General features: G+C 40.1%; 1 non-coding gene across 1 annotated transcript; it reads left to right on the top strand.

The window, feature by feature from the left end:
• The first annotated feature begins 5925 nt into the window (after positions 1-5925).
• LOC126067095 (U6 spliceosomal RNA) lies at positions 5926-6032 on the top strand. Its single transcript, XR_007515327.1, has one exon. It is a non-coding gene; the product is annotated as a U6 spliceosomal RNA (small nuclear RNA).
• Positions 6033-6296: the final 264 nt, after the last annotated feature.

The raw sequence follows: 6296 nt of genomic DNA, 5'->3' as shown, positions 1-6296 counted from the left end.
AAACAGGGCAACCTCCTGCTAAAATAGAAGATTTAAATAGGGCCTGGAGCATGTCTCCTATCACAACAGCCAAAATGTCAGGGTACAATTAAAAGTCACCTATAAAAACAAGAACCAGGATAATCACAAGTTGAATGAGAACACACACTCAGCTGATGGCCATACCAAGACAAATCAAGAGCTGCAATTATCTGACAAGGACTTTAAATCACCGATCATAAAACTGCCTCGACAAGTAATTACAAATTCTCTTGAAACAAATAAATAAAAACAGAAAATCTCATCAAAGATATACAAGTTATAAAACTGAACCAAATGGAAATTCTAAAGCAAAAAAATATACTAACTAATTTTTTAAAGATTGTTCGATGTGTTCGATAATAGAGTGGAAACGATAGGAGTGATTACGGTGTGTATCCCAGAGAAATAAAAATGTGTATTCATACAAAAACCTATACACAGATGTCATAGCAGCTTTATACATAACAGTCACAAACTGGGACCAACCCAGATGTCCTTCAGCAGGTGAATGATGAAACCGTGGCACGCCTGTACCGTGGAACACGACCTGTTAGTACATGCAACAACTTGGATCAATCTCAAAGGAATTATGCAGAATGAAAAAAATTCTAAACCAAAAGATTGCATCCTGTATGATTCCATTTATATAACATTCTTGAAATGACAAAATAATAGAAGGAGAGGACACTTTAGTGGCAACATAAATGATTATTACAGAACTATTCTGTCTCTAGACTCTGGTGGTTTATACAGAAATCTACACATATGATAAAACTGCAGAGAACTAAATACACTCACACATACGCGTGAGTACAAGAAAAAACTGGGGAAATCTGAAGAAAAAAATGTAAAAACCATTCTTAGCTCACTGTCTATATAAAAACAGACACACAGGGCAGTTTGTTGGAGGGAAGTGAGGTGATTCACTTTCCACTGAAATATAAATAAGGCCACATTACGGTGGAGGTATTTCAGGTAACACATCAAAAATACTAGGTAGCGGTGAACTGTGAGAGGTAAGAGTACAAACTACGGAATCGGAGTAGCATAGGGAACAGCTTGAAGGAACCAACCTCTCCCTGCCGTGTGTACCACTAGAACTGAAGGCGAGGACATGAGGAGCGTTGCTGGGTCAGTCCGGGGAGCCCCTTTATGTAGTGTTAAGGAAATTCCTCCTTCCTATAACCATAGTATCTTGACCTCCCCAGCATCCCCACCATCCAGGGGGCATCAGGAGTGGTGCTTTGTGAAGTCTATTCCCCCCATAAACACCATTGGCTGGGGGCTGATAGGAGGGGCATCTTGCTGACCAAACAAAGCAAAAGGGGTGTGGCTCCTTGTCCTGGAGAGGGGTATAAATAGGGAGGACAGGACCCCTGGGGTAGACATCTGGGAGATTTCAACATGGCTAAGGTGATCAGGAAATCACAAAAGCATAGCACACTTAGGAGACCACGAACCACAGGCACCAAAAGGTGGAAGAAGAGGAAGACCCCTTCTCAACCCAGATCCAGAGGTAGCAAGGTCAGAAGACCCTACCCAAACCCCCCCCCCGCGTCCCCACTGACCCCCCTCAATACTCTGATCCCACCTTTGCCCAGCACAAATCCCCTCCTCAGCCTACACCCCTTCTCATCAAGCCCCTCTTCCCATCCAGCCCCCATCCTCTTCTCCCAACCTAATACCCTTCTGGTGTCACTCTGTTGCCCTACCAGGTGCTGAAGACACACAGGAGAGTGAAAAGAGTGCTCCACATGAGTTCAAGAAGAAAATCCTGTTGTACAACTAAAACTACTTCAAGTAAGAAGAAGAAAGTGAGAAGGGCCAACAAGTTTCAGCCATTACCAAAGGCAAAATAGGGGCTTGAGCCAAAAGCAGTCAGACAGGCCCCACGAACCCTGCAGAATTACACCACTCAAGACCTGCACAATTAGCAACTGCAGAACGAGCACCAGAGATATCAGCACTATCTTTAGCATCTCTCCAGGCCTGGCTGCTGTGAAGTTGCCAACCACATAGAGAAGACAGACACAACGTCGGACAGGGATGGTGATAATTAAAATAAAATCCATAGGTGTAAGAAGCCCCTTAAAAAATAAAATTAAAAAATTAGTCACTCTGCGCGTAAACGGATTGTGTTGCATTAGCCCTTAAGATTTTCCCTCAAATTAGAGTAAGAATCATAGAAACTTAAAATCTTTGCGGCAAAGAAGTTCCAGGTCCTGCCACATGCACTGGGGAGAAAATGTATCTAGAGCCTACCCGGGGTGGGAAATAGCCTTGCTAGAACAAGGTTCCCCATTTGTGGCTGATCAACTGAATGATTTCTTTACTTGGTACTTAGCACTTGTTTTCAATATGCACAAAATTAAAAGGACACAGCCATGCCTATGTATGCCTCTAATAGGCTTGCAGGCAGGGAAGAAGTGAAAAGGGGAGAAAGGGAAAGGAGAAAGCAAAGATGTCCCAGGGTGGCTGTGGCCATTATCAGTCATTGTCCCAGACATTGCTGAGCAGCTCTGGTCACCAGAGAGTAATTCAGGTTAGAGGTTGAAGGCCCCTGAAACTCATTGGCCTCCTCATCCTCTGTCTACCAGGCAGTGAGTTGGTACTATGGCTGGACCCAAGAAGAGGATGGTCATGGATCAAATCAAGCAGTTGTTGCTGTTAGGTGCCGTCGAGTCAGTTCCCACTCATAGTGACTCATAGAGACAACAGGATGAAACACTGCCCAGTCCTATGCCATCCTCAAAATTGTTGTTATGCTTGAGCCCATTGTTGCAGCCACTGTGTGTCAATCCATCTCATTAAAGGTCTTCTTTTTCTCTGACCCTCTACCACGCATGATATCCTTCTCCAGGGACTGGTCCCTCTTGATAACAAAGTCTTGCCATCTTCGCTTCTAATGAGCATTCCGGCTGTACTTCTTCCAGCCAGATTTGTTTGTTCTTCTTGTAGTCCATGGTATATTCAATATTCTTTGACAACACCATAATCCAAAGGCATCAAGTCTTCTTCTGTCTTCCTTATTCATTGTCCAGCTTTCACATGCATATGCCATGATTGAAAACACCATGGCTTGGGTAAGGTGCACCTTAGTCCTTAAAGTGACATTTTTGCTTTTTAACACTTTAAAGAGGTCTTTTGCAGCAGATTGCCCAATGCAATGCGTCTTTTGATTTCTTGACTGCTGCTTCCATGGCTGTTGATTGTGGATCCAAGTAAAATGAAATCCTTGACTTCAATCTTTTCTCCATTTATCATGATGTTGCTTATTGGTCCAGTTGTGAGGATTTTTGTTTTCTTTATGTTGAGGTGTTATCCATACTGAAGACTGTGGTCTTTGATTTTCATCAGTAAGTGCTTCAAGTCCTCTTCACTTTCAGCAAGCAAGGTTGTGTCATGTGCATAACACAGGTTGTTAATGAGTCTTCCTCCGATCCTGATGCCATGTTCTTCTTTGAATAGTCCAGCTTCTTGGATTATTTGCTCAGCATACAGATTGAATAAATATGGAGAAAGAATACAACCCTGACGCACACCTTTCCTGACCTTAAACCACGAAGTATCCGCTTGTTCTGTTCGAATGACTGCCTCTTGGTCTAAGTACAGGTTTCTCATGAGCACAATTAAGTGTTCTGGAATTCCCATTCTTTGCAATGTTATCCATAGTTTGTTATGAGCCACACAGTCAAATGCATTAGTATAGTCAATAAAACACAAGTAAACATCTTTCTGGTATTCTCTACTTTCAGCCAGGATCCATCTGACATCAGCAATCATATCTCTTGTTCTAGGTTCACTTCTGAACCTGGCTTGAAAATCAAGCAGAGGCCTGACCAGATATTCCTCTTGGCCATATTCTGCCCAAGTTCTCCAATCTTACCCATCCCCATTAATTGTTCCTCCACTATAAAGCCCAGAATAGAGCTCTCAAAGTCTCACCAGAGTCAAGAATGTTCCGATTTGTATATTTGTAGGTTAGAATGGTGATCCACACACACAAAAAAATTATAACCCCCAGAAGAGTTTCAAAAACTATGTACCCCTCTCAGATAATTTTAAGTTGACAACTGAAAATTTTTATCATTTTAGATATTTACAAAGTATATAATCTCTGGTTTATTGTTAACAGTGATATTTGAAAATAGAACTGTTACACCAGTCTTTCAAATATTATCAGTGAAATCCACATACCTCTTGATTTGTTGCTCTTGATAGTCTATTTAAAAAGGCACGTAAGTAACCCTTTTTTCACAAGGAGTAAATTTTACCTTGTTCCATTATCTCCTTGAACCAGTAGGAATTTCCATTCCACTCTCCTCAAAGACTTTTATCTTAACTTATTTATGCTTAAAAATCTTACATTCATCACCCTATGATATTTCTCTTGCTAATTCAAGCTTTTATGTGAACATAAGATTTTAAATGCTAAAATTTTCTTCTGGATTATGTTACTACAATTATTAAAAGTAAAAATCAACCAGAACAACACAAAAATATGACAAAATTTAGAAATCAAGATGCAATGCAAAAGTAAAATTACTAGAAATTTATCTCATATATGAACAGGACTTTAAAAATAAGAATTAGTCTGTGTATCCATGGAAGAATACCACACATTGCTAGAGTGAGACAGAGTTCAACATTAATTATATTCCATTTTTTTTTTTTAATTGCTGAGAAACCTTGTTCACATAAGCAGATGGTAATGTAAGGAACTTGGGTACAACCTCAAGTTTTATGCTAAAAAAATCACAAATTTGTTTAGCCTTAGAAATTAATGCGCTCTCAGCTGACAAGTTGTTAGGTTTTCCATCCATTTTATTAAAAGCAGACTTAGGAACCACCTAACTTGCAAAAGGATTTGTTGCTCAGTTTCATTCACCTTCTCAGTTTCTGAGTAGACCAATAACATTTTCTGCAACTTATCAAATATCTATGATACATGTTACTCTTTTGCATAAAGGCACCTTGTTTATAGAACCACAATTAGATGAAACTATTTTTTTTTTTTAACTCATAAATTTGGAAATGGCACTTCTTATGTTGGAAGAGAATAAGGTCAATTTGTGTCAAATTTGCATGTTCTAGGAAGTTTCCAAGGAGCCCTGGTGGCACAGTGGTTAAGCACTTGGCTGCTAACCAAAAGACTGGCGGCCCAAAGTCACCCATCGGCTCCTCGAGAGAAAGACCTGGCAATCTGCTTCTGTAAAGAATTCAGCCAAAAAAAACCATGAGGCAGTTCTACTCTGTCACATGGGGTCTCTATGAGTCGGAATGGACTTGACGGCACACACCACCACCAGGTGGTTTCAAAGTACTGTAAATGTCACGATATAGGAACAAAGAGAAAGAAATTTGAGGCTTAATATACAGATAAATAATTTCTCAGGCAAAAGCAATTGCATTTGTATTTATGCATTTCACAAAATTGAGGATACCAGTAGCTGAGAAAGAATTAATCCTAACAAATGGAGCTGTTTTTTGAGCTTGCTGCATATTGTCCTGTATCAAAAGAAAAGAGAATATTTTGCTTCTAAGGGTGCAGTATAATTTATTTAGTGAAAATTGAGTCAAAAGACAAAAAAAAAAAAAAAATACTGGGCCACTCATAATTGTGTGATTTACAAAAGACTCAAAAATTAATTATTGGAATGAAGTAGATTATTTAGAATATAATCCACAATATATTCCTTTTAACCTAACTGTAATAAGTGCGTGGTAACAATGAATAAATGAGCAGAGGAATGACTGACAGATGACAGCAAGAGGCAGGCTTGGACCCAGAGAAAAATGGTCAATATAGATTTACCACCTATCAAGTAATCTTTTGGAAGAAGTTCAGGAAAATATTTCTCCCATGCAATTTAGTGCATGTTCAAGAAAAGAAAATACTGGCCTGTGCTCAGTTCAGCAGCACATGTACTAAAAGTGGAATGATACAGAGAAGATTAGCATGGCCCCCGCGCAAAGATGACATGAAAATTTGTGAAGTGTTCCATATTTTTTCTCCTAAAAAGACCAGACTTAATGGTCTGACTGAGACTAGAAGGACCCCGCAGGTCATGGTCCCCAGACCTTCCGTTAGCCCAAGGCAGGAACCATTCCCAAAGCCAGCTCTTCAGACAGGGATTGGACAGGACTATTTTTTTATTTTGAGACAGAAAATGACACTTGTGAAGAGTGAGATCCTTGGATCAAGTAGACACATGAGACTTTGTGGGCAGCTCCTGTCTGGAGGGGAGATGAGAGGGCAGAGGGGGACAGAAGCT

This window comes from Elephas maximus, chromosome 24 (assembly GCF_024166365.1).
Source record: "Elephas maximus indicus isolate mEleMax1 chromosome 24, mEleMax1 primary haplotype, whole genome shotgun sequence".
NCBI lineage: Eukaryota > Metazoa > Chordata > Mammalia > Proboscidea > Elephantidae > Elephas > Elephas maximus.
The sequence above is the reverse complement of the archived record's forward strand: the minus strand, read 5'-3'. Positions and strand labels throughout refer to the sequence as shown.